The sequence below is a fragment of the Canis lupus genome, chromosome 4 (genome assembly GCF_003254725.2).
Source record: "Canis lupus dingo isolate Sandy chromosome 4, ASM325472v2, whole genome shotgun sequence".
Taxonomy (NCBI): domain Eukaryota; kingdom Metazoa; phylum Chordata; class Mammalia; order Carnivora; family Canidae; genus Canis; species Canis lupus.
In genome coordinates, this window is record NC_064246.1 from 71426828 (window position 1) to 71436474 (window position 9647).

Sequence of the window (9647 nt, forward strand, 5' to 3'; positions counted from 1 at the left end):
GAAGTTCTGACTTCTCTGATCTGTCTCAGTCGTTTGTGTTATACAACCAAAGTTCTCTACAGACTTTATTTTTGTACAATATCATTTTGTAACTTTTTACAAATAAAAACTCATTTCTATTGCTCCCTGTATTTCTGTCCTTTCTCGCGTGCTGGGGACCACAGCTGGCCCAGGCGGCCATCCGGAGCGTTCACGTCGGCCAGGCCCTGGGCTAGAAGGCCCTCCCCTCACCAGCACACAGCCCACAGTTTGGCCAATGGCCTTGCTCATCAGCTCGCCACAACCTATCACCACCTAAGTGAGAAAAAAACATGAAAAATTGTTCCTCACTTACTCAAACCGTACTTGCGGTGCACCTACCCTCAGCCAGGTACTAGTCCGGGCACCAGTCATCCAAAACGTGGCCAAAACCAAAACTCTTTGCCCTCTTGTGGTTGATATTTTATTTTAGTGGAAACAGACAATATTCAAAAAGGTAAAAATAGGTAGTGATCCAGGCAATGATAAATGCTATAAAGAATACAAACAGGCTATTATAATGGGGAAAAAATGGAGCCTGCTTTAATTAGAGGTGACATTGAGGCAGGACTTAAGAAACAGTGCCAACAAATAAAGAGCATCTTGGCTTTTGCCCCGAAGCAGGCAAACGCTTGGATGGAGCTACCACTTTGCACAACTTTGAGTGACATCATTCACATCTGTTCTGTATGACAATGTAGCAGAATCCCTGGAGTTGGCACAATTGGTGGCCTTTTAGCTTAGTGTATTCTGTGGCAAGAAAAACACCAAAGAGAGGAAATGCCAGTGCCCCGGGTTGGGAAGGAGAGCATGCTTCCTCCTCGGATGACACACACCCTGTGTTATGTCACAGGCAGCCTTGTGACTATTAAAAGGTAGCCTTGTGTGGCGTTTTAAACCCAAAACAAAACTCTGACACTCTTAAACCTCATTCTAAGTGTCTGCCGGCTTCGGTTTTCCAACAGACAGCATTTATAGCAATGCCAGCCTTTGCCTGAAATGCCCTTTCCTTCCTGACGCTGCTGGGCCCCTGGCTGGGACTCCGTGGAGTCTCCGGGCCCGGCGTTTGGAGCCCTGCTGCCAGGGCCGGGCTGGGGCCAGCCGTGCTCTCCGTAAGCCGAATTCTGGTATGAAGTTAGTGACTTGCAGGGGGAACGTGAGGATTGTAAACTCTTGCTGCCTTCCGCTCCCTTTTTAGAGCCATTTCCCCAAAGTAGGCTCCCGGGAGCGCTAATTGGGTGAGATCCTCAAAAACGAAAGGGGGATGGGGTGATTCTCTGATGGAGGAAGTCTGGAAAACATTGAGTTAAATAACATCAAACCATTTTTTAAAGTTAAAAAGGGAAATGTAGAACTTATCAGAGCCTTGATTAGACCCACAAGCCCCGCGACCCCCGTCCAGGAGGGGTGTGGTGTGTGGAGCACCCTCATTGGGGGGAGCCAGGGAACTGCCCGCTGCAGTTGTTTCTTGCTCAAAACACCTGCTGACCATCTCTCGAAACTACCTTGGGCCGTGTTGCCTGCTTCTATAAGCATCAGGACGAGCAGAGAGGGGGTTAGAGATCAGTAGAGAGGCAGAGACTACTAGGCAACTCCCATGGGATGGACCCCCCCTACACACACACACACACACACACACACACACACACACACACACACATAACATTTGCGTACTGTGGTTTCTTGCTCAGCATGATTAACCAGTGGTCAGCTTTGGAAATTTCCTTTCCAAAGGGAGAATGTGAAAATGAATGTCTCTCACGTAAGGGAGAATGTGTTGAAAGCTGGGAAATTCCTAGCAATAAAAAAGAGAACTTTCACCATGCTTACTGAAAATCCTCCGCAGGCTCGAATTGTTTTGAATCACGGAGTGCTTTGGCCACTCCGTGGTCTTGAGGGATTGATTCCCCTTGCAGTGGTTCTCGCAGGGAATGCTGCTTCAGCGGAGCTCCAGGCTCTGAATTCTTGCTGCCGAGAACCATGTGAGCACTGGATTAGGAGCCCGGTCACCAGGCTCTGACAGTCTCCTGTGGCTTATGTCCGTGACATCAGCCCAGGCTGGTTTTCTCCTCTGTGGCCAGTGCTGAGTGAAGCAAAGATTTAAAAGAACTTTCTAAAAAATCAATCTACTCTTGAAGTAAAAGCAAAAAGTCAGAATTTCCTGAACCTAAGTAAAAAAACAGAAAGCACTGCCCTCCCCTTCCCCACCGCCCCCCCCCCCCATGCAAAGTCCTGCTTGGGTCATGGCTAATTTGCTCTCCGACCCCAGAATCACAGGGAGGGGGGAACCCAAGACTTCGTGCACTCCACCTCATCACAAAGGCAGGGAAGGGATGGAGGTGTCAGCCGCGGGCTTTGGGGCTTTTTTCCATCAGGTAATGAAAGGTCTGAATCCAGAGCCTCTCCTTGGGACACATCTTCGGTAGCAGAACTGTTACTATGATCCCATGCAATAGTTAACTTTGGTCTCATCACATCCTGAATGAAATTAAAACCAAATCCTGCCAAGTCATCCCTGAAATAAATAGGTAGTTGGGGGAAATAAAAGGAAAGCACCCCCTTACTCATGTGTGACAACGAATGCATGGCCACATCCTGGCCCCATGGCAGGTGAGGGTAACAATGATGAGAATGCAGACTGGGGTGGAGAATGTGTGATGACAGGTGCACAGAGTGAGCTAGAATGGCCCAGCCGGCAGCAGGTGAGAAGAAAACCTGAAAGGAAAATGAGCCAGGGACAGTTACAGGGTAGGGTCATTTGAATTTCAGATAAACATGACGCAACTTAATAGAACTATGCTTTGTGCAAGATTTGGGACATGCAATATTTGGGACATACCTCTATTAAAATGATTACTCCTTGTTTATCTGAAATTCAACTGGGCACCCTGCGTTTTAATTTGCTAACACTGGCAGGAGAACGTGACATTTGAGCTGAGCCTTGAGGAAGAGCAGGAATCTGTCAGGTGGATGAGGACAGAGGGTGGTGGTGGCATGAGGGACAGACATGCCAGGCTGAAGGAACGGTGCCACCCAGAAGGACAGAAGGGCACTGTGGGTCCAAGGAACAGTAAGCAGAGTGCCGGGCCTGGGGCTGACTTAGCCGTTAGGCACAGCGGACACCTTGGCTAGGAGCCACAAGATTTCTAGAGGCCCTTTTAATTAAATATCAGTGGTGATATTTTTCAAATCACAGGAAAAATTGAATAGGACAATATTGAACATATCATAACAAATCCAGTCGGGATTCTGTTCCCCTTTAGAAAGTCATGCGGCCATAGAATTTTTAATATTTTATATAGAGGAGGATCCCACAAAGGCAAAAGTGCCTGAGGTGCATAAAAGAATTGCGGCCCTGGGTGTGGGGCCAGTAACAGACTTGCCATGCTCTCTTCTCGCACTTCCCTTCTAGGCTTCCCTTTATCGCCCTGTCGTTGAAGCCAACCTCTTCGTGAACATCATAACTAACACTTGGTAAGAACTTGTTACATGTATTATCCCATTAAATCTTCACAACAACAGCCCTCTTCCCACCCTTCAGGTTAGATTGTCTTCTCAAGATATTTGCACTTGGATCCCACTTAGGGCAACAGACCTAAGGGCAGGCCATCGACGTTCCAAGATTCCTTCACCCCCTTTGAGAAGACAACAGGAGTCAGGTGACCCGGAGCATGCTGGCAGTCAATGGGTGACAGAGGCAAGAAAAGTAGAGAGAAGATATAAGGCTTCAAGAAATCAGAGAACCAGCAGACACAAGCCATAAGGAAGAGGGTTTTAAACACATGGAATAGATTATTTTAACTAGGGACCTTCTTTGAAGTGGTGTATGTAAGGAATTTTAACCCACTTCCAGCTCTGTGCCTGGGTGTCATTCATTCGATTAATTATTAAACATCTATCTCCTACCAGAGAAGGGTATAAAGATATAAAGATAAAAGCATATAAAGATAAAGTCCCTGAGGGGCCCCCAGATCGGAGGGACAGAAACAGTGTAAGATACATGGAGAAGACCGTGATAAGGACAACACAGCGTTACGGGACATGCAAGGATGGACCATAAATCCAGCTGAGGCTGGGGGCAGGGGGCGGGGGAAGGTACCAGGGACAGCTTCCTGGAGGTGGCTGCCTGAATGTACTAGTGTAGGATGAGTAGGAATTTTCTAGACTGAAGTTGGGGGAAGGGAGGCCATTCCATACAGAAGGGACTTGAAAGCTAAGCCAACAAGAGTAGAAAGAGCCTGGTGTACTTTTGGCTGAGAGGGTGGAGACAGGTCAAGGCCAGGGCTTTGGAAGGCAGGACTAACGGGTGTACTGGGCAGGACAGGGAAGGAAGCCGCAGGGCTGTGGGTGGGGAGGGGTGGGGGGACAGAGAACCCTTCCTCTGCTGGGCTCCAGCTCCGCGTCCACCCTCGGGAAAGGAGCACTTCTGACCTCCACGCCTGACCTCACGCTCTCAGACCCTCTGCCTCCCCAGGCTCCTGTCTGAGTCCCATTCTCTCAAGGCCTTGTATGCCCTGCTTCCACTCTCCCATGAAAAACTCTCCAGAGACAACTACTTTCCACAGGGAACTCCACAGGACCAAAAGGCTTCCAGACCAACAGTTCCCAAACTGCCCAGCTGAGCCCTAGGGAGTCATTCATAGATGCAAGGGCTTCTTGATTTTAAAAACTGGGGAAATGCTGCATATTTTAGTTCCATCTCAGAAAGAAATAGTACCTGTTAGCATATTAAACAAAGCCCTGAGAAGGCCTGCAGAGGAAAACCTGTGTAATTTTGTTTAACCCAGCAGCTCACAATCTTATTTGACCAAGGAGCATTTGGCAACATCTTTTTTTTTAAGATTTTATTTATTTATTCATGAGAGGCACAGAAAGAGAGGCAGAGACACAGGCAGAGGGAGAAGCAGGCTCCCTGCAGGGAGCCTGATGCAGGACTCAATCCCAGGAACATGACCTGAGCCAAAGGAAGACGCTCAGCCACTGAGTCACCCGGGCGTCCCTGAGAGTAGTGTTCTGCTGGACACAACTTGGGAAATGGAATTCAACCAAAAGGAATGACCAAAGGGTCAACCAAAGAGTCAACCAAAGGAATGAATCTCTAATGGAAGAATTGCTGATGGCAGATGCTGAGTTCCTTCTGTGTAGGGATCTTTCCAGCCCACCATCAGTATAAGGCACCTTTGGCCTAAAGGACCTTACAAATGGCCACCACACTTTCTTACGTGTATCAGTTGGACTGATCCAGTAAACAACCAAATTCAACCATGTTCTCATTTCTCCCTGGGCCTGAGCTGGGGTAACCAACCCTCCTCCCCTGTCCTCACTCTTCTCCCACCCTCAGTCCTAATCCCATCTGGCCAACTCTGCCATAGCTCACAATTGCTGGGCTGGAAGATACTCCAAGGGGTTCTAATTCACGTTACACACACAGAAAAAAATCAGCCATTGTGGTCTTCATTAGTGCTGCTCACCAAACAATCACAGATCCTTTCCACCCCTGGCGACGTGATAAGATTACACATTTGGATTTCCTCATGATTGACTGAGGCCAGTGACTGACCAAGGAGCACGAGCAGAAGAGGCTTGTCTTTCTTCTGAGCCTGACATTGAATTGCCTTTCTTTTCCTACAGGACAGCAACTAGAAACATTCAAGATGGCGGCTGTTCTGTCAACCTGGAGTGACCATGGTGGATGGAACCACTCTGCCAACCCATGACAGACACGCATGGCAAACGAGAAAGGACCCGCTGTAATCCGAGCCACCGAGATGTGGAGTCTTTCGTTCCTGTAGCACATCTTAGTCTTTCCTCACAGAGGCAAGTTTTTATTATGATGAGGTGTAGTGTGGGACATGAAGACAAAGTACCTGGCAGAGGCAGGGAGAGTCAGGAGTGTAAGGGCTCAGAGGGAGAGGGAGTGGCAGCAAATAGAGTGGAGGAGGTAACCAAGGGCCCAATCATGTAGAGTCTTCGGGTCATTGTAGGGATTTAGGATTTTATTCTGAACCAGGCAGGAAGCCATCAGGAGGTTTTAAGAAGACTGGTGACAGAATCTGGCTTGTGATGCTAAAGGACTCTTCTAGCTGCTTTGTGGAGTACAGACTGTGGAGGAGCAAAAACAGGTGCAGAAACAGGCCAGGCCACTGCAGCAATGCACGTGGGTGATGGTGGGGACTTGGACCAGCGTCAGCAACGGTAGTGCTGTCAGGACTTGCTCAGGGTCTGGAGTGAGGGGCCGGGAGAGCAGGAGTGAAGGTGTGATCAGAGTGGTACCGAGTCTGAAGCCAAAGCCGTGGCATCTCCAAGAAGACCAAGCTGCACATGTCGCATGCAGGGGACTCATTCCGGCCTCATTCTGGACCTTTTCTGCTGGGAAGGTCACCAAGTAAGAGGAGAGACGCTGCCTGCTGACATCCTAACTGTGGGTAAGGCAGGAGCCAGTGCAGGGGCAGGGCTCTGAGGGAGCCTGCCAGGCCCTGAGGTCTGGAATGCCATTAAAGTGCGTATGCCAGGCCAGTTGGCTCGTGGGCGGGATGAATCTGCTGCCGCTCCCTCTGACAATGTTTAGCATGAAATAAAAAGTATGGCTTTCAAATGATACCGCCAGGAAGATTCTTGAGCAAATATGGCCAAAGCCGCTCTGCAGAATGTTCTCAGAGGCTGGGATTCCATTCGCCTCCAGCCCTCTTTTTCCATCTGGTCCTTCCCAGGCCTGCACTGAGGTCCAGCCGGACAGTCACATTGGCCTCCTCACAGGTCCCCCGCCTTCCAACCCTTCCCCTCCAGCTTCACTCATGGCTGCCAAATTGATCTTCCACACCTCGCAATCCTATTCAAAATTCCTCTCTTCCTGCTGCCAGTCACATCCCTCAGACTGCCAATCCAAGCCTCCACAATTTGTTTCAAACAAATCTTTTCTCTAGTTGTGTTTACGTCCCCCAAATCTTCCTGTTTAACTAACCTCTACCCTTCAGTCACTGTGGATGACCTCCAGAACCTCAAAATACACACTGCGCTTGCTACACTTTCCATGGCTGGACCCTTGCCCAAGTCTTTCTCTCTGCTGGGAATAAGGTCCTTCTTCTCTTCAGCGTTCCAGATTCTCCCCAGCTGGTGTCCATCACCCACTTCACTGTGGTCCTGCAGCTAAGCTCCTCGTGTGTGGATCATGCTAGTGGCGTGGGTCCCCTTCCTTGTGGATATGTGTGCACTGATCTCCTGTTCTCTGCTAGGTTGAGGGCTCCTTGAATGCATGAGCCACATCTGGCTCATCTTTGAATCCTGAAGAGTCCTGAGCATGTGCTGTCACATGTAGCAGAAACTCAACTCAAGCTGCCTTAAACAATGAAAGGGAATTGATTAGCTCATTTACCTGGAAAGTCCTGAGGTGGATCTGGTTCAGAACAAGCTAGATCCAGGTGTTCAATTAACATTATGAGGAAGAGCCTCCTGTCAACCGCTTCACCGTCTTCCATTGTGCTGGCCTCATTCTTAGACTCTCCTTCCCCCTCAGGATGGTAAAGATGCCTAGTGCAAGTTATAGGCTTGGGTCCCACTCTCTTAGCTACCTAGTAGATAGAATGAGTTTTTTATTTGATGACTCCATCACAAGGCCTTTGGAGGAGATTCTGATTGACCAACTGGAGCCAGATGATAATGTCTCAACCAGTGGGTATGGCCAGGTGGATGGATAATTCTGTCTTGGCCTAGGGCATGTGTTCATGTTTGGTGCCAGCTGCCAGCCCAACTTCACTGAACTACCTGGGCTAAGAACATGGGAGGTCAGGTGCTGTGGTGGAGATATGAGTGCTATGACCTAAAGAAGGAATGAGGGATGCTGAGAAGCCAAAAACAACAGATGTCCACAACAGTCATTTTCTGTGATAGCACATTTAGCAAACAATTTGGCACCTCTTTTCTCAGACTGAGTTTGACAACCATCTGCTCAAAGAAATTAAGGTTTCCATCTTGGCTTATTTGTTTGGACATAACAACAAGTTCACATAACAATTCAAATAGAACAACAGGGAGTAGGGGGCTTCAGTTAAGATGTCATGGGAGAATATAAGTACTGGTACTTCAATATTTTTACAAAAAAGGAATATCGTATGAGTGGGTGGATGGATGGATGGATGGATGGATGGAGGAAAGAAAGAAAGGAAGGAAGGGAAGAAGAACTGTTTTATTTGATTGTGCCATTTGTCAGATTAAAAACCTGTTAGAGGGGATCCCTGGGTGGCTCAGCAGTTTGGCACCTGCCTTTGGCCCAGGGTGTGATCCTGGAGTCCCAGGATCAAGTCCCATGTTGGACTCCTTGCATGGAGCCTGCTTCTCTCTCTGCCTGTGTCTCTACCTCTGTGTGTGTGTGTGTGTATGTGTGTGTGTGTTTGTGTGTCTCATGAATAAATGAATAAAAATCTTTTAAAAAACAAAAAACTGTTAGAGGGTGCCTGCATGGCTCAGGCAGTTAAACAACTCTTGATTTCCACTCAGGGCATGATCTTAGCGTCGTGAGATTGAGCCCTGCACTGGACTCCCCTGCTCAATGGAGAGTGTGCTTGAGATTTCCTTTCCCTCTCCTTCTGCCCCTCCCCCCAAAGAACTAAATAAATAAATCTTAAAAAAAAAAAAAAACCCTACTATAATGTGCCCCATTAAAAAGAGAGTTTGGGCAGCTGGGGTGGCTCAGTGGTTTAGCGCTGCCTTCAGCCCAGGGCCTGATCCTGGAGACCCAGGATCGAGTCCCACATCGGGCTCCCTGCATGGAGCCTGCTTCTCCCTCTGCCTGTGTCTCTGCCTCTCTGTCTCTCTCTGTGTGTCTCTCATGAATAAATAAATAATCTTTTAAAAAAAAAGACTTCAAAGAAGGTTCAATTAATAGAAAACCCCATTGCAGTGGCTTAAATAGGGGCTTACTTATCTCACAGTTTATTGATATGTACATGGTGTGTGCCGCAGGAATAATTTTTGCAGGCACATCTACCAATGGATGTTAACATTAGTAGGCATATGGTTGAGGAGAAAAAGATACTTACATTATCTCAAAGTATCTCTCTCAAGATATTTATTAATTACAAAGGGCAAAACAGTAAGTTTGCTGTTGGAGTGAATTGGAGAAACTCAGCAGACACCATATTAACTAAGTGATTAGGGCTAAGATCACCAGTAATAAGAAATATCGATATCATGTTCCCCAATATAATTGAGAAGAACATAACATCATTTCTCTTATTTTTGCCAAAAATGCAAAACCTCTATCTAGCCTTGAGAAAACATGAAACTCAAATTGAAGAACATTCTACAAAATAGCTGACCAGCAATATTAAAAAATATCAAGTACAAGAGTGACAAGGAAAGACAGAAGAGCTATTCCCAGCTTGGGAGAGCTGAAGGAGACATGACAAGTAAATTGAGGTAGGACCTCAGATTGGATCCTAGAAGAGGAGAGGAACATTAGTGGGAAAACTGGGGAAATCTCTCTTAATAAGGTCTGTAGTTTCATTAACAGTATTGTACTGAAGTTAATATCCCAGGTTTGATCACTATACATAGTTATGGAAGACATTAGTATTAGGGGAAGCTGGGTGAAGGGCATAAGGAAGCACTCCTCTTACTATTTTGACAACTTG

General features: G+C 47.4%; 1 long non-coding RNA gene across 1 annotated transcript; it reads left to right on the forward strand.

Moving 5' to 3' along the window:
• Window positions 1-934: 934 nt before the first annotated feature.
• Window positions 935-9018, forward strand: LOC125752102 (uncharacterized). The gene is made up of 3 exons (XR_003131646.3): window positions 935-1145; window positions 3431-3492; window positions 5650-9018. It is a non-coding gene; the product is annotated as an uncharacterized LOC125752102 (long non-coding RNA).
• Window positions 9019-9647: the final 629 nt, after the last annotated feature.